Genomic DNA, 23,013 nt, shown 5'->3' on the forward strand with positions numbered 1-23,013 from the left:
CAAAGGTCTTTGGAGGAAGAGTTGTAATAGTGCCTAATCTCAAGGATGGGGGAGTAAAAACTAGAAGCTCTGTCCTGGTCTGGAGGGGGTGGGGGAGAAGAAGTGGGTGGTATCCTTGGAGGAGTAAGATGTGAAAAAGTCTAGAGTTTAAGTTCCAGTGCTGTGCAGACTGATCAACATTGTACTCCTTTCTGGAGATGACCCTCAAAGGAAACAGCATGAAATCTAGAATACGTAACCTAAGTGTCAGACTTTCATCCATGACAATCGCAGATTGTTCTATTTCCATGTGTTCTTATTTTATTTTCAATTGTGGAGAAAATGTCCAAAAAAGTATTGTATTCCATTAAAAACCATAGCAAATCAAGTATTGTATTCCATTAAAAACCATAGCAAATGAAGCACTCAGAAGCTAGGAAATGTCAGTGTTATGCTTGTCCATGTAACTTTCATCCTACCTCCTTCACATGTGCATTATGATACATTTTTAATTTACATGAGCACATACTATTTTTTCCCCACAAGGCTCATCCCTGTGCTAAACATGATATGGTAGCTGTGGGAACCATAAGTTTGAGTTTCTTCTTTAAAATTGAAATTATCAATTGAAAATGGAATGCAAGGCTTTGTGGGGGTTGTGATTTTTTATTTGTATTGAATAGTTTTGTAATTTGCTGTTTAGAAAGACTTTGGATGGGAGAATCAGCCCAGCCCAGCTGTACTATAGGAGTAACAACATGTTTTTCCACTTCATAGTGGTGACAGTTCTGGCTAAACATTTGTAAATGGCGATACTGAAGTTTTCCTTATTGTATATAAGAACATTGTATATTGTATATAAGAATAGTCATACTGGATCAGATCAATGGTGTACTTATCCAATGCTTTTTTGAACCCTGTATCCTGGGATGCCCTGCAAGGATGTGACTGTACACATCTATTCACTGTGGGCTTGATTGTCATTTAAACTAAGGCCCTTTTACTCTGCTCTGGCAGAGGAAAACATAACTTACAGAGAACATAACTTACAGAGAACTGTAAAGCAGCATTAGTGTATCTGGCCCTGTATCTATTTTATGTGGATTTTCTGGGCCAAGGTATGCATCCAAACCAGGGAAACTGAAATAATAGCAGGGTTGATGATGCCTCTGATTATTATTATATTATTATGCATTATTATAGCCCTGCAGAAGCATGTGATTATTTCAGTTTGTGATCAGTCTTGTATTTTAGTCTTTTTTTCTTAACCAGTTGAATCTCACGTTGCATGCATGTTTATTTCAATGTGCAATCACTTATTTTTTTTTCTTTTCATTTTAAAATAACCCAAACAAATAAAGTTCAGTGCAAATACTATGTTAATGCTTGAGAATTTAAATGCAGAAAAGCCAGGGCATTCAAAATTATGGTTTCCAAGCAACAGAAACTGAGCCACAGGACTTTTCTATCCCATGCCTCCTTAATGGCATATACAATAATAAAAACATATTCCTTTTGTGCAAAGGCATCAAGATACAGGACTTGCAGAGAAAATGACTTTGAATTGTTTTCCCTTTTGCACTCAAATTCTCAACTTAGAAGTTGCATGAAACACAGTTGGGTGACTCGGTTTGTTTGTAGTGAATGTTTTATGTAGTTTGCTGTTTGGAAAACTGCTGGGTTGGGAAATCAGTGTCCACAAAGGCCAGCAGGTTATCCTAGCAATACCGTAACAGCAGTGTGACGGGGTTTATAAACGCCACACTAAGGCAGAGACAGGGGAATGGGTAGAGCAGTGGGCCAGAAAGGCCCCACTCCTCAGGGATTGCCTCAGCAATAGGAGAGGAAACTTCTACCGAGCCCATCTGGCTGTTGTTGGGATTTTTCTCCGAGACCTTTCCACCCAGTTCCCAGGAAATTAGCTTGAATCTGGGCTCATCACAGGTTGTTGTTTTTTAAATTGTCGTACAAGAACACTGTGTTGAGGTGATCCAGCTCTAGTGTAATGGGGTGAGTACAGGGACCTATCACTTGAAGCACCTAATAATAAATCAGATTATATACATATTCTAAAACAGACTAATGCATGCACATTACATTTTACATTGTACGCCACTTCATAATTTCCATACTAATTTTTGTAACCATCCCCTGTACAAATCTTCAACTGTCCACAAGCTGTAAAATATGCTAGTAAGCAAAACTGCAGCTACAAGCTTATCACACATTACTCTTCTTACTATTTCCTTATCTGTTGACTAGCTGTTATTTACGAGGCCACTCGTGAATTCATGCTTTGTCCATTGTTAACCTCTGTTTCCTTACTTCTGTTTTCTCTCCTTGTTCATGCAAGGGTTACAGCGGTGAGACTCTTCTGCCATCCTAGACACTTCCCAAGAGGAAGGGAGAACTGTTGGGAAGGGCTCGAGAAGGCTGCATGCATTGGCCCTAGACTGTGTCGGTTTGAAAGTAAAGACAAGTAAGTAAAGTAAGTAAAGACAAGAAAGTAAAGTAACACCATTAGCCGTCACCTTCAGCCCCCAACTAAAACCCCTCCAACGCATTATTAAGGATCTACAACCTATCCTAAAGGATGACCCAACACTCTCACAAATCTTGGGAGACAGGCCAGTCCTTGCCTACAGACAGCCCCGCAACCTGAAGCAAATACTCACCAACAACCACATACCACACAACAGAACCACTAACCCAGGAACTTATCCTTGCAACAAAGCCCGTTGCCAATTGTGCCCACATATCTATTCAGGGGACACCATCACAGGGCCTAATAACATCAGCCACACTATCAGAGGCTCGTATACCTGCACATCCACCAATGTGATATATGCCATCATGTGCCAGCAATGCCCCTCTGCCATGTACATTGGTCAAACTGGACAGTCTCTACGTAAAAGAATAAATGGACACAAATCAGATGTCAAGAATTATAACATTCATAAACCAGTCGGAGAACACTTCAATCTCTCTGGTCACGCAATCACAGACATGAAGGTCGCTATCTTAAAACAAAAAAACTTCAAATCCAGACTCCAGCGAGAAACTGCTGAATTGGAATTCATTTGCAAATTGGATACTATTAATTTAGGCTTAAGTAGAGACTGGGAGTGGCTAAGTCATTATGCAAGGTAGCCTATTTCCTCTTGTTTTTTCCTACCGCCCCCCCCAGATGTTCTGGTTTAACTTGGATTTAAACTTGGAGAGTGGTCAGTTTGGATGAGCTATTACTAGCAGGAGAGTGAGTTTGTGTGTGTATGGGTGTGGGGGGGATGTGAGAAAACCTGGATTTGTGCTGGAAATGGCCCACCTTAATTATGCACATTGTAGGGAGAATGGTCACTTTGGATGAGCTATTACCAGCAGGAGAGTGAGTTTGTGTGTGTGGTTTTTGGGAAGGGGGTGAGGGGGTGAGAGAACCTGGATTTGTGCAGGAAATGGCCCAACTTTATTATCATGCACATTGTGTAAAGAGTTGTCACTTTGGATGGGCTATCACCAGCAGGAGAGTGAATTTGTGTGGGGGGGTGGAGGGTGAGAAAACCTGGATTTGTGCTGGAAATGGCCCACCTGATGATCACATTAGATAAGCTATTACCAGCTGGACAATGGGGTGGGAGGAGGTATTTTTTCATATTCTCTGTGTATATATAAAGTCTGCTGCAGTTTCCACGGCATGCATCTGATGAAGTGAGCTGTAGCTCACGAAAGCTCATGCTCAAATAAATTGGTTAGTCTCTAAGGTGCCACAAGTACTTCTTTTCTTTTTGCGAATACAGACTAACACGGCTGTTACTCTGAAATAAGTCCACTGTGACCTTGCCCTAAACTAAAATGCAATGGTGGTAGGAAGCAGTGTAGGGGAAGGTGAGCAAGTGGGTTGGCTGAACTTAGGGCAGTGCATGCTGATCCACTTTCAGGGTCCTGGACCAGAACCTTGTGGAGAGGTCCCCCTAATTACTCTGGAGCTATGTCCCTGGCACCAAGGAAGGCAGGGCTAGAGGTTATCATCGAAGAGGCCAGTTCAGCTAAGACCTCATCGAGGGGGCAGGGACACCTTGAACTAACAGAAAGACTGGAATTGGAGGCCCAGACCAATAGGCCTGCTGGCCGACCAAACCGTCCTGCAAAAAACTGATAGAAAGAGTTGACTCGGAGGCCTGGACCACTAGGCCCGTTGACTGAACAAACCACTCTACTACAAGCAGTAACAACATGCTCTTTTCATTCATTAGCAGAGGTAGGTATGGCTCAAGTTGATAGAACATTTTTTTTATTAGAATGACAGCTGGGAGAGGAAAACATCTCCACCCACTTCTCCATAGGATTATTATAAAATGCCACCACTCTATGCAGAGGTATTAAAACAACGATGTTTCCTACTGCAATGTTTCACTGAATTCTGATTGAATTGGCAGAAAGTTATCCCGAGAAAAATATTTGCTTTTGAACCATACAGTAGTCCTGACATTTTCTAGCCTTGACTTAGTCTCTTCCTACCATTGATGGAGGGGAACTGTCTGCTTGACTACCCCTCTCACTTTCCTACTAGATAATCAATTAATTTTTTCAGCATGCCCTGCATCAGACAGAGAGGAATGTGAAGTGAAGATGTTGAATTACACCTGGTCTAAACATAAAACATAGGTCAATCTAGGTATGCCCCCCAGGGATGTGAAATATTCACACCTCTAAGGGATATAGTTAGGAAGACCTAAGCAGACTCAGCTAGGTTGACGGAAGAATACTTACGTCAACTTAGCTACCGCCTCTCGGGGGGTTGACTTTCTTCAGTGATGGAAAACCACCTTCCATTGCTTCAGTAAGGGTCTACACTACAGGGCTACAGCAGCTGTGCCACTGTAGCACTTGTAGTGTAGACATATCCTTACATATTTGTGGCCATTTTATTCCCAATTCTTCTCTAGAGACCAAAAAAACACAGAAAAGACTGAGAAGATGGATTGGAAGCCAGACACGTCTGAAATGCCACTAAGAGCAGCACAATAAAAACTGGAGACCTTGAATGATAACAAAAATAACTGAGTTGATAAAAACCGGATTGGTAGGAACCTCATGTAGGACATATTGTGTTTCTAATGTTACAGGTCATTTCTTTTGCCTTTCTTTCGAAACATGTTTTTCCAGTTGGTTTCAAGTTGATCCAGCTGTTTCAAATACAATATACTGAGAACATATTCATATGACAGATAACTAGCAGCTATTGCTGGAAAACTAACAAAGCAAGAGATGGATGCTGCCTCTAAGAATGAACTTGTCCTATAGAACCAAACTTGTTCTTGAAAATTTTGCTCTTCTTTTGAGTTTTTTTGTGATGAAAGCTGGATTGATGACACTGAGGGAATACATCCTTTCTTGGTTTAGTTCTAGTAAATGTATTTTAAGAAACACATTCAGGTGTGGACTCCTTGTTCACTCTTCAAGCAACTGAACAGAAAGGAGTGTTATATATATAGTTCTCTGCATATGTTTACACTGTTAAAGATGATGCCATTGTCAAATGTTAATTACACCTCTTGATTTATTTTATTCGTATCAATTACTGACAGTAAAGGGTAAGAACATAAGAATGGCCATACTGGGTCAGACCAACTGTCCATCCAGCCCAGTATCCTGTCTACCGACAGTGGCCAATGCCAGGTGCCCCAGAGGGAGTGAACCTAACAGGTAATGATCAAGTGATCTCTCTCCTGCCATCCATCTCCACCCTCTGACAAACAGAGGCTAGGGACACCATTCCTTACCCCTCCTGGTTAATAGCCATTAATGGACTTAACCTCCATGAATTTATCCAGTTCTCTTTTAAACTCTGTTATAGTCCTAGCCTTCACAACCTCCTCAGGCAAGGAGTTCCACAGGTTGACTGTGCGCTGAGTGAAGAAGAACTTCCTTTTATTTGTTTTAAACCTGCAATCCATTAATTTCATTTGGTAGCCCCTAGTTCTTATATTATGGGAACAAGTAAATAACTTTTCCTTTATTCACTTTCTCCACACCACTCATGATTTTATATACCTCTATCATGTCCCCCCTTAGTCTCCTCTTTTCCAAGCTGAAAAGTCTGAGCCTCTTTAATCTCTCCTCATATGGGACCCGTTCCAAACCCCTAATCATTTTAGTTGCCCTTTTCTGAACCTTTTCCAATGCCAGTATATCTTTTTTGAGATCATAGAATCATAGAATAGAATCATAGAATCATAGAATATCAGGGTTGGAAGGGACCTCAGGAGGTCATCAACCCCCTGCTCAAAGCAGGACCATTCCCCAACTAAATCATCCCAGCCAGGGCTTTGTCAAGCCTGACCTTAAAAATATCTAAGGAAGGAGATTCCACCACCTCCCTAGGTAACGCATTCCAGTGTTTCACCACCCTCCTAGTGAAAAAGTTTTTCCTAATCTCCAACCTAAACCTCCCCCACTGCAACTTGAGACCATTACTCCTTGTTCTGTCATCAGCTACCACTGAGAACAGTCTAGATCCATCCTCTTTGGAACCCCCTTTCAGGTAGTTGAAAGCAGCTATCAAATCCCCCCTCATTTTTCTCTTCCGCAGACTAAACAATCCCGGTTCCCTCAGCCTCTCCTCATAAGTCATGTGTTCCAGTCCCCTAATCATTTTTGTTGCCCTCTGCTGGACGTTTTCCAATTTTTCCACATCCTTCTTGTAGTGTGGGGCCCAAAACTGGACATGAGGGGACCACATCTGTACGCAGTATTCAAGATGTGGGGCATACCATGGATTTATATAAGGGCAATAAGATATTCTCCATCTTATTTTCTATCCCTTTTTTAATGATTCCTAACATCCCGTTTGCTTTTTTGACTGCCATTGCACACTGCGTGGACGTCTTCAGAAAACTATCCACGATGACTCCAAGATCTTTCTCCTCATTAGTTGTAGCTAAATTAGCCCCCATCATATTGTATGTATAGTTGGGGTTATTTTTTCCCCAATGTGCATTACTTTACACTTATCCACATTAAATTTCATTTGCCATTTTGTTGCCCAATCACTTAGTTTTGTGAGATCTTTTTGAAGTTCTTCACAGTCTGCTTTGGTCTTAACTATCTTGAGCACTTTAGTATCATCTGCAAACTTTGCCACCTCATTGTTTACCCCTTTCTCCAGATCATTTATGAATAAGTTGAATAGGATTGACTCTTGGAGAACGCCACTAGTTACCCCTGTCCATTCTGAATATTTACCATTTATTCCTACCCTTTGTTCCCTGTCTTTTAACCAGTTCTCAATCCATGAAAGAATCTTCCCTCTTATCCAACAACAACTTAATTTAAGTAAGAGCTTTTGGTGAGGGACCTTGTCAAAGGCTTTCTGGAAATCTAAGTACACTATATCCACTGGGTCCCCCTTGTCCACATGTTTGTTGACTCCCTCAAAAAGCTCTAATAGATTAGTAAGATATGATCTCCCTTTACAGAAACCATGTTGACTTTTGCGCAACAATTTATGTTCTTCTATGTGTCTGACAATTTTATTTTTTACTATTGTTTCAGCTAATTTGCCCAGTACTGACGTTAGACTTACCGGTCTGTAATTGCCAGGATCACCTCTAGAGCCCTTCTTAAATTTTGGCGTTACATTAGCTATCTTCCAGTCATTGGGTACAGTAGCTGATTTAAAGGACAGGTTACAAACCATAGTTAATAGTTCCACAATTTCACATTTGAGTTCTTTCAGAACTCTTGGGTGAATGCCGTCTGGTCCCGGTGACTTGTTACTGTTAAGTTTCTCAATTAATTCCAAAACCTCCTCTAGTGACATTTCAATCTGTGACAATTCCTCAGATTTGTCACCTACAAAAGATGGCTCAGGTTTGGGAATCTCCCTAACATCCTCAGCCGTGAAGACTGACGCAAAGAATTAATTTAGTTTCTCTGCGATGACTTTATCGTCTTTAAGTGCTCCTTTTGTATCTCGATTGTCCAAGCTACCCCACTGGTTGTTTAGCAGGCTTCCTGCTCCTGATGTACTTAAACATATTACCTTTTGAGTTTTTGGCTAGCTGTTCTTCCAACTCCTTTTTGGCTTTTCTTATTATATTTTTACATTTAATTTGGCAGTGTTTATGCTCCTTTCTATTTACCTAACTATGAATTGACTTCCACTTTTTAAAAGATGCCTTTTTATCTCTCACTGCTTCTTTCATATGGTTGTTAAGCCACTGTGGCTCTTTTTTAGTTCTTTTACTGTGTTTTTTTTTAATTTGGGGTATACAGTTAAGTAGAGCCTCTATTATGGTGTCTTTGAAAAGTGTCCATGCAGCTTGCAGGGATTTCACTCTAGTCACTGTACCTTTTAATTTCTGTTTAACTAACCTCCTCATTTTTGCATAGTTCCCCTTTCTGACATTAAATGCCATAGTGTTGGGCTGTTGAGGTGTTCTTTCCACCACAGGAATGTTAAATGTTATTATATTATGGTCACTATTTCCAAGCAGTCCTGTTATAGTTACCTCTTGGACCAGATCCTGCGCTTCACTCACGACTAGATCGAGAGCTGCCTCTCCCCTTGTGGGTTCCTGTACCAGCTGCTCCAACAAGCAGTCGTTTAAAGTATCGAGAACTTTTGTCTCTGCATTTCGTCTTGAGGTGACATGTACCCAGTCAATATGGGGATAATTGAAATCCCCCACTATTACTGAGTTTTTTATTTTGATAGCCTTTCTAATCTCCCTTAGCATTTCATCGTCACTATCACTGACCTGGTCAGGTGGTCGATAATAGATCCCTACTGTTATATTCTTATTAGAGCATGGAATTATTATCCATGGAGATTCTACGGAACATGTGGATTAATTTAAGATTTTTATTTCATTTGATTCTACAATTTCTTTCACATATAGTGCCACTCCCCCACCCCCACACAACCTATTCTGTCCTTCCAACATATTTTGTTCCCTGGAATGATTGTGTCCCATTGATTGTCCTCACTCCACCAGGTTTCTGTGATGTCTATTATATCAATATCCTCCTTTAACATGAGGCACTCTAGTTCACCCATCTTATTATTTAGACTTCTAGCATTTGTGTACAAGCACTTTAAAAATTTGTCATTGTTTATTTGTCTGCCCTTTTCTGATGTGTCAGATTCTTGTGACTGTTTCTCATCTGATCTGGCCCATACTTTATCCTGTTCCATCCTCTCCTCCTGACTAAAACCTAGAGAATCTCTATCAATAGCCTCTCCTCTAAGGGAAGTCTCTGTCCGATCCACGTGCGCCTCTGCAGCTTCCCCCCATCTCTTAAAAACTGCTCTGCAACCTTTTTAATGTGAAGTGCCAGCAGTCTGAATCAACTTTAGTTTAGGTGGAGCCCATCCTTCCTGTATAGGCTCCCCCTATCTCCAAAGTTTCCCCAGTTCCTAATAAATCTAAACCCCTCCTCTCTACACCATCGTCTCATCCACGCATTGAAACTCTGAAGCTCTGCCTGCCTACCTGGCCCTGCATGTGGAACTGGAAGCATTTCTGAGAATGCCACCATAGAAGTCCTGGATTTCAGTCTCTTTCCTAGCAGCCTAGATTTGGCCTCCAGGACGTCCCTCCTACCCTTCCCTATGTCATTGGTACCTACATGTACCACGACCACCGGCTCCTCCCCAGCACTACACATAAGTCTATCTAGATGCCTCAAGAGATCCGCAACCTTTGCACCGGGCAGGCAAGTCACCAAATGGTTCTCCCAGTCATCACAAACCCAGCTATCTATGTTTCTAATGATCGAATCTCCCATTACTAACATCTGGCTTTTCCTAATGACTGGAGTTCCCTCCCCCGGAGAGGTAACCTCAGTGCGAGAGGATACCCCAACATCATCTGGAAGGAAGGTCCCAACTATGGGAAAGTTTCCCTCTGTTCCCATTGACTGCTCTCCTTCTCTGGGCCTTTCATCCTCTTTAACAGCGCAGGGGCTGTCTGACTGGAGGTGGGACAAATCTACAGTGTCCCAGAAAGCCTCATCAACATACCTCTCTGCCTCCCTTAGCTCCTCTAGTTCCACCACCCTGGCCTCTAAAGCCCATACACCATCTCTGAGGGCCAGGAGCTCCTTGCACCGAATGCACACATATGCCACTCACCCACAGGGCAGGTAATCATACATGCTACACTGAGTGCAATAAACAAGATAGCCCCCACTCTGCTGCTGGGCTTCTGCCTGCATTCTCTCCTACAGCTAGCTAGGTTAATGATAGGGTGTTTGTTTAAATCAAGAAGTTTTGATTATGGTTTAGTTTAAAGGTTTTAAAGAATGGCAAGTGTACCTCGCCCCCTTTCCAAACTCCCTCTTGAAACTCCCTGTTAGCGGTCCCTGTTTGCAAAGCAAAGGTAGATATTTAGTGTATAAGATGATACCATGTATGGCAATTTAAAATATTATGTGGATTTGTGGTGGAATGTCTGGACTCCAGTGATAATTTAATAACCCATGTGACTCTTTCTTATCTCATCTCATCGTTCTTTGAATTCAAGCTTTGTCTTAAATACTGCATTTGCAATTTAAGCACTGCGTCATTCATGCTGCTATTGCTGTTTGCAATTTAAAGATACACTAGAATGATACTGTATTCTTTGACTGAAGAAAATAACATCTTCGCTTCTTTCTAATAATACTTTTTATTGTTTGTTTTCCAAAACACTTCATACTTTACCTTAAAAGGGAAGAAAAACAGCACAATTTTTTAAACTGGCAATAAAAAGTTACATTTTTATTTTGCATTTAAACCTATAGGGAATACAGCTTGCTTTAAGTTTATTACCATTCTGATCCTCCAGGTCTCATACAATTCAGGCTGACGCTGGCTGCTACAGTACAGCATGTCTCAATAACAAAAAATAGATGTAAGTGTACTTTGACCTACTTCACTCTTTTTATCTCAAAGTTTAAAAAGTACTCATAGCTTTTCAGGGGATTTCAGAAAAAATAGGTCAATAGAAGAACCATCATAAAAGTAAGATTTTCCCATTGAAGGTACCTTTTTTGTAATTGAGTGTAAGGAGATAAGATCATTACAGATCTTGATTTGGGGTTTTTTTTGCAGTACAATTCTGCATGGGCTTTTGATTTATACTATTTACCTTGTATAATTCAATCTGCCTTGAACAATTATAATCAAGCAATAGGATAATAAATTGGAGGAACATGAACAGTCTATATAAATGTCTCTATAAATAATCTGAGAAAGCACATAAGCATGTTTTTAAAAAAAATCTGTTTAAAATAAATCTACACCAGAGGTTCTTATTCAGAGTGTGGACCACATTGTTGGCAAGAGACTGTCTTGTGTACCACCTCCCCTCCCATTCACAAACTGTGCTGACCTCAGCTGCTTTCATTCATAATCACATAACATCCTTGCAGCAATTGGTTTACATGAAAAAAGATGTACTTTAATGTACTTTTGAGCTTGTTTTACTCTACAATAATGTGGAAACAAGGAGGAACCAGCACCATGCCACCAGCCACTCCCCATAGACCACATTTTGATAACTGCTGACTTAGTCCTCAATCCTGTGTGGCCACAGAGGTTCACCTGCATATAGCTCATCATAGACTGGGGGCCTTAGAATATTAAGTAAGGGAATATTTTAAAATCAAACTTTTCACTACTTATGTTGTTTATTTCAGTTTTCTGTTTTTTCTCAGTTTGAACAATAATAAAATAATTGGGTTTAGAGGATAGAAAATTTCTAATCAAACTTCATATTTTTGTAGCTATAAACTAGCCCATTGCTGTTTGGGATGAGATCACTGCAAGGGTACATTTGTTTTAAAAAAAGAAAAAAAGTCCTTTAAATATTTCATGTTAACTATTCTCCTGTTTGTCTTAGCTCTCTTAGCTTGTTTTAACATTTTTGGGAACCAAATGTAACCTGTTTTCTTTTAAAGTGTTGTTTCAACTATCTGGCAGACTTTATTATCTTCATGACTCCATAATTGCATTTTTACTAAGTTTAGAAGCTGTTTGGACCGTCTCATGGAATCTGCAAACTGCATGAGCTTTTAATTTTGGGGCTTCAGGCTTACAAACTCTGACTTATGCTAGGAACCTTCAGGAGCCAGTCTTCTCAGACTCATGGTTCATTTTATATTCAGCATTGGCAAGCAGGCAGGTTTTGTAATCTCCATAGGTCTTTCATTTTGGAGTTCACAAAGTACACAAAGAACTTGAGAAGTCTATAATCTTTGCAAATGTTGTATGCATACACCATAATCTCTTCACCACCAAGAGTCACCATACAGCCCCTGAAATCTAACCACTAGATAGTGATCAAATCAGCAGACAAAGGGGACACCAATGTAGTCCTCAACTGTGATGAGTACGATAATGAGGCCAACTGACAATTGTCTGACACCACCTACTATAAAGAACTCAGAGAAGACACCACACCACAATTTACCCAAGAACTTAAGGATATCATCAAATCCTTCCCCAAACAACTCAAAGAGAAACTCTACAAACTCATGCCCCAGAAACTCACCCCTGAGACCTTGTACACAGGGGTGCTGCAACAATATTTATAGTGGGGGTGCTGAGAATCATTGAACCAAACTTAGTCCAGCACCTATGCTTCTACATGCTTCTCAAGGTACACAGACAAGAGAACCCAGGCAGACCCATCATATCTGGCTACGGCACTCTTACTGAAGGATTATTAGGACTCCTAGAAACATCCTCAAACCACTGACCGCATAAAGGACTCCAGGACACAACTGACTTCCTCCACAAACTCCACAACATTGACAACCCCCTCCCCCCCAGAACACCATCCTTGCCACCATGGATATCACTTCCCTATACACCACCATCCCTCACAATGACGGCATAGCTGCCTACCTCAAATATTTATTTACAAATGGACAACCCTCATATAGCTACCTCAGACAATCACTATACTCTCAAATGAACTGACACAGGAAAATGATAAAAGACAAAAACACCCTATCACTTGTGGGTGAACACTTTTCACAAAGCAATCACTCGATATCTAATCTAACAGTCCTCATCCTCAAAGGAAACCTGCACAACACCATCAGAAGACAAGCCTGGGAACTTAAATCCATAACTCCGCTAGACACTAAAAATCATGGACTGAATAGAGACACTGGATTTGTGGCTTATTATAACAATCTGTAACCAGCTATCCCCCTCTTTTTGTCCTATGACTGCAGAGGTGTTAATGGGCCAGTCTTCTTTGAACGGTCCCTTTAGAACAACGTTTCTCAAATGCCACCACCAGGGAGTTTCCCTGCAGCCATGACAGCCTCCTGGGCAGTGATGGGGGGGAAGGGGAAGCATCGGTCCTGCCCCTCCTTCCCTGTTGTACCTGGATGCGCCACCCTGCACTTCCTCTGGAGACAGGTGAGGCAAAATGCTGAAGGAGCAAGGTAAGTTCTCTTCGGGGAGGCTTAGTGGGGCTCGGGCTTCAGCCCTGAGGTGGTTGGGCATCAGGGACTCAGGGAGCCTAGCTGTGGACCAAGGCTCCAGCCACGGGGCTTCGGACATCAACACCCAGCTCTGGCCCTGAGTGCTGACTCCCTGCTCTGGCCATGTGGCCCTGGCCTTCAGCCATGGGGCTTCAGGCTCCAACCCCTGGTCGCGCAGTGGTGGGCTCCAATCCCTGGCTCTGGCTGTGTGGCACTGACCCCTGGCCCTGGGAGCCAATCCCCCAGCCCTGGCCATGCAGCAGTGGGCACCGACCCCAGGCTCCAGTGGATGCTGGCTCAGGGCCCTGACCTCCAGCCCCAGGTGTCAACTCCTAGTTCCGACCACGCGGCTGCAGCGGGGCCCCGCATATCCATCACTCCTGTTCTCCGCTCCCTTCCCCAGCCCCACATTTATCCTCCCTGGCTCCCGCTGCCTCATCTCCCACCCCTCCATCCAACTCTTAATTTCCCAGGACTTGCTGTGAAAAGTGATATTAACAAAGATACAAATATCACCTTCCACAGCATTATTTTTATTATTGAGTCCACAAACCCCCCCCCCACCTCTACATAAATAAATTACAATGATCTGGATGCGTATACATGCATATTTATTTGTTTTTCCTAAAGTTAATTATTTTAGAAAAAAGTTGGTGGCTGCACTCTGAGGACACCAAAAAATTTGTTGTGAGAACCCCGCTTTAGAATATGTGCTAACTATTTCTGCTAAATGATCTGTTCAACCGTGCATTTAGTTGTCACGCTCGAAGTAGCTTTCCCAGACCTAAAGAAGAGCTCTGTGTGGCTTAAAAGCTTTTCTCTCACCAACAGAAGTTGGTCCAATAGATGATATTACCTCACTCACCTTGTCTCTCTAATAATCTTTGCAAGTCTCTTATTTCAATGCTTTCAGGACTTTACAAGCCCTACCCGGAAGCTGATGAACCTTGTAACTCACAAGTGTTTGATATATAAGGGATTCATAATAAATACAAGTCACCATGATTCATGGCTCATGTAAGATCTGACAAGTGGGTGATAGGAGCTCGCATGAGTTACAATCTCCACTGGATTCTTTGCAAGGCTGGCAGAAATTGTAAAATCTGCCATCGGGACCTATAAAGTGTTGGTTGCAGGGGCTTGCAAACTCTACAAGCCATTAAACAAAGGGTTCATGGGGTATTACAATGCATATGTAGCAGGCTCAGAGTTTATCAGCAACACAAGATGTCTGATGGAGACTAAAAATTGCATGAAGTGAGGTTATGCGCAGACGCTCTCTCTTGACTATTTTTGCAAGCTTACACGTATTAGGGTAGTCATAATATCCCAAGGTCCAAGCAGTCTAGTAACTGCACTGAATTATACTGTGGCAGTTACAAGCTCTGGCAGCTCTGCCACTGAAGCTTCTAACTGCTGCAAACCACAATTCTTTCACATATGGCACTTATGACCTCTCTCAGCTGTGCAAACGGAGCTTATCAGTGTCATGAATTGCAGCTGTAGTAGCAAACCAGCACAGTTTCTAAGTTCCATGAACTGTAATTATTTCTCTCCTAGAACGTACAAACCATGGCAGCTCTGTAAGTACTTTTAGCCATTTATATTTCTCTCTCTCAGCTTTTGAGATGCACTGTGAAATGTAAAGTGGAAAGTAATGGCCTGATCCAGCTCCCATTAGTATTAATGGAAAAACTCCCATTGACTTTTGTGGGTGCTGCATTATGCTGTAAGTGTTATGATCATAGATATTTCTCTCATAGGATACACAAGTAAATTCCTTTGTAACCCTGGCAAGCCATAGCTCTTTGTATCATTGAGTTTACAACCTCTGCAGATCTTTATTGTTGCTCCTAATGTCTGCAGGACATTTCATAGAAATTATACTATCCTGTGAAACCCCCACATAATGAAAGTTCTATATTTGACCTCTAATAATGTAATTATTCCATTATTTTACACTTAACTTCAGTAAAAATAGCCCCACATATTAGTTGTAATTGAGAACTGCCATAAAAGGAAATTAGAAGTTTTTAGAACAAGCTTTTAAATTACGAATGGACAAAAGTCATTAGACTTTTCAAAAGGTGAAAAATGACTATTTTATTGTCCCTTATTTCAAAAGCTCCTTGTCCAATTAAACTCAAACTTGCCACTAAATAAAAAAGGCTGCTTTTCAATAGGATTTAAGGGAATTAGGTGCCAAAATCCTATTGAAATTCTTGTGGAAATCCCAGCCTAAATACACCGTTATTCTTTGTTTAGAGATGGGTGAGGCACATAACTTTCTGATGGAAAGGTGTAAATGTATAATGGAGTGTGGAAGATGAGCTTACGATAGAAATAGTCATATCCTCAACTGTGGTGCCACTATCATGGCTCAGTAATAGGATTTTATATTACGGTAGCACCTATAGGCCTAGGGCCCCATTGTACTAGATGTGTACAAATATGTAACACAGAGTCTCTGCCCTGAGGAGCTGACTAGTGTTACTATATATTTATATGAGGGCCTGTCCTTTGAGAGTGCAATCAATGGTTTATGCTAGTAATGATTTTTTTTTCACGTCAAGTTACATTTCTACATATTGCTTCACTATCTTGGCTGCTAGTGTGTTTATATAGGTTTTGTTGTTACTTATTAATGGTGACTTCTGCTATATGCTAGGCATTTTCCAAAAACTTTAGAGGCTAATTCCTGCTTCAAGGTGCCCATGGTATTTTTATGATCCTCTCTGATTTAAGAGGAGTTGTTCTTGGTTGATGTTAATTGCAAGTATATCAGATTCCAATTGTTTCTGGGGGAGAAAGAAATGAAAAAAACAACAGAAAATTCCACTTCCACAGTATCCCTTGATCTGCAAAGGAAACTCATGTGGAGGTAAAGTGCTCAAGGTAAACAGAGCACCCATCTCTGTTGCAGAACTCAGTACACTGTAGAAGACCAAATTTAACCCAAAATTTAATGTCCAGAGGAATAGATCATTGCAACAGATAAAAATGGTTAGTAGTATTATATGTATTATAGCAACTCCTAGAGGTACCAAAGAAGATTAAGGACACATTGTGAAAGATGCTTGCCACAGGATTAATGTCCCTTTCAGGACAGGCCTGGGTCTGTATGTCTCTGCTTCAAGTTTGCATGAAGACAGGTCTTCTGTGAGTTGTAATCTGCAGAGGCTCATGAGATTGTAAAGTAAGCCTTCTGAGAAATGGGTGCAGCACTATATAAACCAAGCTTTGTGCCCTCCACAGTGGTCTGCTGCCTATAGGCTGCATTCCGCCTACTAGAACTATTGCTGGTTCCCTGTCAGCAGCAGGATGTGTCTCTGCTCAGCTCTTAATAGTCTTCTGGTGCTAACTCCTGGGCTGCCTTAAAGGAAGATAGGCAGTGTACGAAGCTGGCCTGGGAGAAGGCCAGGCAGTGTACGAAGCTGGCCTGGGAGAAGGCCAGGCAGTCCTTTGTGGTTAGGGTTCCAGGACTGGAACCTGTAATACATAGTTCTCACTTAGAGAGATGGTATGGACCGCTCTGTAGCCCAGGGCTGAAGAACTGTGTGTGTTCTGCACTGAGAAGCAAAGCAAGAATGAACTGTTTGGGTTGGGGTGGCCAAGAAATTGTCTAGCCCAGTGAGCCCTCCACTGAGGGGGGTGAAGTCTGTGGCCTGGGGAGGGCCAAAGCTGTATTGTGTGTGCTTTGAACTTTGTTTACTCTGGGAGGGGATGGCTTGTTTACTTTAGCTGGAAGGCCAAAGCAGTAAAACCACTGAATCACTGAAGAACCCAGCTATCTGAGAGCAAGGGAAACCAAGGCACAGATTACCTAACACCAGGTGAGGTAAACTGACACTACTGTAGTGCTGTACATACTCATACTGGCAGTGTTTTGAATGGGGCAGTGGCGTTGCAAAAGTTTGCTTCTGAACTAAGACTATCTTGTTTTGAGAAGTGACATGCCGGAAGAGTGTGAATGGTACTTTCCAGGTTATTTTATCTGTAAAAGTTCTGCTGAAAGTCCTGCCATGGTGTTTGTAGCCCTGGGGTAAGAAGTTTCAACTCTGCTATAGTAAATGTCATTACACCTGGGCTGAGTTTGGCCTTGTAGCTGTAGGATGATCTATTGCTAAGATTCTGGCTGGTTAGGCTGGGAAAGAAAATATCTGGCCAGATTCTGATCTCAGTTGCACATGTGCAACTCCCAAAGATGTAGTGCTACACCCTGGCCTAGGAAGTATAATCATGAGGTCTTCCATTATTGCAGATAACATAGATGTTACACTGGAGACTGTATGAACAATTGTGCCTGTCTTTGTTATGCGCTAAAAACTTGCATATTGCAACATCTGATTTGCTTCATCCATTTAAAACCAACCATCCAACAATCCAACAAACAAAAAAACATTTAATTGCTAGAGAGTTAATAATAACAACATATATGTTCTAAAAGTTATAGTAAACAAAATTGTTCCTCTGGTGTGTAGCATTTGTTTTTTTGGATTTAGGAGAGTGGCTCCTTTTTTATTTTTTTTTGTTCAAAGCACAGAAAACCTTAGAAGGAGAGGTTTTTGTTTGCATATTTTGTTACTTAGTGTACCCAGCTCTAATAGTATCTTTCAAGGAATATTTTTGAGGGATTTGTGCTTTGAAAATTCAAGAAAACAGGAGTGATTTTACAAAAAATTGCAAATTTTTGTGGCTCTCCAGATAGTTTGCCACTATGGTGGTGATAGTGACATAGTAATCAAGGTTGATGTTTGCAAAATTTCAAAATAACGATTTTTGCTCAAAAAGTGACATTTGTTTCAATCTTGAAACATCTGCCAAAGGAACAGGAGAAAGTGGCAGTGTGCTCTAAAAGCACAGACAGGAACCAGAAATGGCAACAAGAGTGATGTAGTGGTGGGAGTCTGCTATAGACCACCGGACCAGGGGGATGAGGTGGATGAGGCTTTCTTCCGGCAGCTCACGGAAGCTACTAGATCGCATGCCCTGATTCTCATGGGTGACTTTAATTTTCCTGATATCTGCTGGGAGAGCAATACAGCGGTGCATAGACAATCCAGGAAGTTTTTGGAAAGCGTAGGGGACAATTTCCTGGCGCAAGTGCTAGAGGAGCCAACTAGGGGGGGTGCTTTTCTTGACCTGCTGCTCACAAACCGGGTAGAATTAGTGGGGGAAGCAAAAGTGGATGGGAATCTGGGAGGCAGTGACCATGAGTTGGTTGAGTTCAGGATCCTGACGCAGGGAACAAAGGTAAGCAGCAGGATACGGACCCTGGACTTCAGGAAAGCAGACTTCGACTCCCTCAGGGAACGGATGGCCAGGATCCCCTGGGGGACTAACTTGAAGGGGAAAGGAGTCCAGGATAGCTGGCTGTATTTCAAGGAATCCCTGTGGAGGTTACAGGGACAAACCATCCCGATGAGTCGAAAGAATAGTAAATATGGCAGGCGACCAACTTGGCTTAATGGTGAAATCCTAGCGGATCTTAAACATAAAAAAGAAGCTTACAAGAAGTGGAAGGTTGGACATATGACCAGGGAAGAGTATAAAAATATTGCTCGGGCATGTAGGAATGTTATCAGGAGGGCCAAATCGCACCTGGAGCTGCAGCTAGCCAGAGATGTCAAGAGTAACAAGAAGGGTTTCTTCAGGTATGTTGGCAACAAGAAGAAAGCCAAGGAATGTGTGGGCCCCTTACTGAATGAGGGAGGCAACCTAGTGACAGAGGATGTGGAAAAAGCTAATGTACTCAATGCTTTTTTTGCCTCTGTTTTCACTAACAAGGTCAGCTCCCAGACTGCTGCGCTGGGCATCACAAAATGGGGAAGAGATGGCCAGCCCTCTGTGGAGATAGAGGCGGTTAGGGACTATTTAGAAAAGCTGGACGTGCACAAGTCCATGGGGCCGGACGAGTTGCATCCGAGAGTGCTGAAGGAATTGGCGGCTGTGATTGCAGAGCCACTGGCCATTATCTTTGAAAACTCGTGGCGAACCGGGGAAGTCCCGGATGACTGGAAAAAGGCTAATGTAGTGCCAATCTTTAAAAAAGGGAAGAAGGAAGATCCTGGGAACTACAGGCCAGTCAGCCTCACCTCAGTCCCTGGAAAAATCATGGAGCAGGTCCTCAAAGAATCAATCCTGAAGCACTTGCATGAGAGGAAAGTGATCAGGAACAGCCAGCATGGATTCACCAAGGGAAGGTCATGCCTGACTAATCTAATCGCCTTTTATGATGAGATTACTGGTTCTGTGGATGAAGGGAAAGCAGTGGATGTATTGTTTCTTGACTTTAGCAAAGCTTTTGACACGGTCTCCCATAGTATTCTTGTCAGCAAGTTAAGGAAGTATGGGCTGGATGAATGCACTATAAGGTGGGTAGAAAGCTGGCTAAATTGTCGGGCTCAACGGGTAGTGATCAATGGCTCCATGTCTAGTTGGCAGCCGGTATCAAGTGGAGTGCCCCAAGGGTCGGTCCTGGGGCCGGTTTTATTCAATATCTTCATAAATGATCTGGAGGATGGTGTGGATTGCACTCTCAGCAAATTTGCGGATGATACTAAACTGGGAGGAGTGGTAGATACGCTGGAGGGGAGGGATAGGATACAGAAGGACCTAGACCAATTGGAAGATTGGGCCAAAAGGAATCTGATGAGGTTCAATAAGGATAAGTGCAGGGTCCTGCACTTAGGACGGAAGAACCCAATGCACAGCTACAGACTAGGGACCGAATGGCTAGGCAGCAGTTCTGCAGAAAAGGACCTAGGGGTGACAGTGGACGAGAAGCTGGATATGAGTCAGCAGTGTGCCCTTGTTGCCAAGAAGGCCAATGGCATTTTGGGATGTATAAGTAGGGGCATAGCGAGCAGATCGAGGGACGTGATCATTCCCCTCTATTCGACATTGGTGAGGCCTCATCTGGAGTACTGTGTCCAGTTTTGGGCCCCACACTTCAAGAAGGATGTGGATAAATTGGAGAGAGTCCAGCGAAGGGCAACAAAAATGATTAGGGGAATGGAACACATGAGTTATGAGGAGAGGCTGAGGGAGCTGGGATTGTTTAGCCTGCAGAAGAGAAGAATGAGGGGGGATTTGATAGCTGCTTTCAACTACCTGAAAGGGGGTTCCAAAGAGGATGGCTCTAGACTGTTCTCAATGGTAGCAGATGACAGAACGAGGAGTAATGGTCTCAAGTTGCAGTGGGGGAGGTTTAGATTGGATATTAGGAAAAACTTTTTCACTAAGAGGGTGGTGAAACACTGGAATGCGTTACCTAGGGAGGTGGTAGAATCTCCTTCCTTAGAGGTTTTTAAGGTCAGGCTTGACAAAGCCCTGGCTGGGATGATTTAACTGGGAATTGGTCCTGCTTTGAGCAGGGGGTTGGACTAGATGACCTTCTGGGGTCCCTTCCAACCCTGATATTCTATGATTCTATGATTCTATGAAATGGGGTGAGTTTTATTTTTGCCCCTATCCCTTACTGACCTTAATATTTTGCATTTCTACAGCATTTTACTCTCATGACAACCTTGCCCATGTTTAATATGCTAGACCACAGTACTCATTAGACAAGTAATTTTAACTTGTGTTTTTTTTATCTGGTGAGACAGTGTAATATTGACATAAAGAATATAGAACATAAGAAAGGGTATTTAAATTGTACTATAGCATGGTTTACATCAACAAAAATATTTCAAAATATATTGACCTATATCACTAGTTATAAAATTCAAATGCTATTTTAACAATGAATCCTCACTTCTCACTTACTTTTTAAATTGTAGATCAGTGGTCTCCTAAACATTGGATTTTGGTGAAACAGGGCAGAATTTTCAATGATCAGACTGGTTCCTGGGTTTTTTGACCATATGCGTGAACAGAAATACCTACTAACAACATTATGAAATAATATTATTTATCCAGCATCTTAAATGCACCCAGCAGTTTACAGAACAAATATATTAAAAAGCATCTCTTCCCCAAGAATTTTCAATCTTAAATTTAAGCACAACATGAACGATAACAGTAAGTGGGGGAGGGAAGGGGAGTCTGAAGGTAGGTTAAGGGAGGACAAAAACACAGATAAGATAATGCAGTTGCTTGAGTTTCTTGGAACCAAAATATGTGTATATGTAAGAATGTTTATTTTTTAAAGATATAGTTGTTGATTGTCATGTGTGCTGATATGGAGTGGCAATTGGTAAAAGAGTTGGAAGGGTACATGAAAGGGTTGAAATACAGAGGGGAGGAGAAGTGGGATGAAGTTTCAGGAGAGTGGATAGGCAGGGCAAGGGCAAGCAAAGTGTGGAAGAGAAAATGTCCAGGTGGCATGCTCAAACTTTACTAACAATGGGGAGTTAGTGAATTGAACAAAGTGGAACTGCAGAGGCAATGGCAATACAGAATATAGTATAATTCATATGCATCTATATTATAATTTTGAAACATGATTAAAATCCATAAGGAACATCTGCTTGATTTTTTTTAAATATTCTGTATATCTATTGTCTCTAACTATAAAGAAGGGGATTTTTAAAATAATTACAGTGTTGAAGATAATCATACATATGTATAAAATTCATTCCATGTAGATTTACCTCATGTTAATATTTTAGTGTCATGATGTGAATATGAAAGGAAAAAATAGAGAGGGCAGAGTATCTTGTGCTCCAATCCCAAATTTCTGCCCCGTCTACTGCATCTGTTCCCCCTGCAAGATGGATGGGACAAAGCCAGGGGCTGAGTGTACAGTACCTTCTTTGCCAATGCAAGACATCACACCAGGGTCATGATACTAGGCCTTGTAACAGTGTAGAATACTAGGGCTCTACATAATGGTGCAGGTGAACTCCTTTGTTTTAGGCATCCTGTCAGGTATTTGAAGCCTTCGTGAAAATGCAGTGGAATTACTGCTGAGTTTCTTATATGAATTCAACTAACTTTAGTCAGGCTATAAAAGCTTCTCTTCAACATAGAATGAACTAGAGCCTCGGACAGGAGGTTGAGCAGGCAAAACACTTGGAACAGCCAACTGTCTAGGAAGCTTAGGCTAAGATTTGTGTGTGTTTTGTTGTTATTTGTGTCACCAGTTAAACCCAAACCCCAGGTAGGGAGTAAATTTGAGAATATTCAATGTATGTATAACCTATTGTGGCAAGAGCAGGGTGGGACTGACACCAGTTTACAGGCCTAACTACCAATTTTTTGTCAGTCTTAGCAAGCTGGTGCCATTTTTCCTCTTATTTTCATGCAGTCATATTTTTCAGACTGTTTTATGATCGGTGTACCGAATCTGTTTATACTGTATACCTAGGTGTTTGAGGATAGCTGTTATATCAAGTTTATAGGGATTATTTTATGTTCATGAAAAAACAGCTAATTGTTCCTGCAAAAGTCAGTATTATGTCATTTAAAGCTGTGCAGAGTTTCTTGTAACTTGTGATGGATTTTTTTTGGCCTTCATTCTCTCCAAGAAGCAATGATGTGTAAATTGCTTATTTGGGGCTATTTCATCCTTCTTTGTCTTGATCCATGCTCCTGTTTGGAATGTTC

The 23,013-nt window shown here is 41.7% G+C and overlaps 1 long non-coding RNA gene across 1 annotated transcript in view; it reads left to right on the top strand.

The window, feature by feature from the left end:
• Positions 1-13,273: 13,273 nt before the first annotated feature.
• The window catches only part of LOC311526666, a 49,357-nt gene continuing 39,617 nt past the window's right edge, over positions 13,274-23,013 (top strand). Inside the window, exon 1 of the long non-coding RNA XR_014713087.1 lies at positions 13,274-13,396. This is a non-coding gene — a long non-coding RNA (uncharacterized lncRNA). The remainder of the gene's footprint in view (positions 13,397-23,013) is intronic.

This window comes from Lepidochelys olivacea (assembly GCF_965140295.1).
Source record: "Lepidochelys olivacea isolate rLepOli2 genome assembly, chromosome: 9".
Taxonomy (NCBI): Eukaryota; Metazoa; Chordata; order Testudines; family Cheloniidae; genus Lepidochelys; species Lepidochelys olivacea.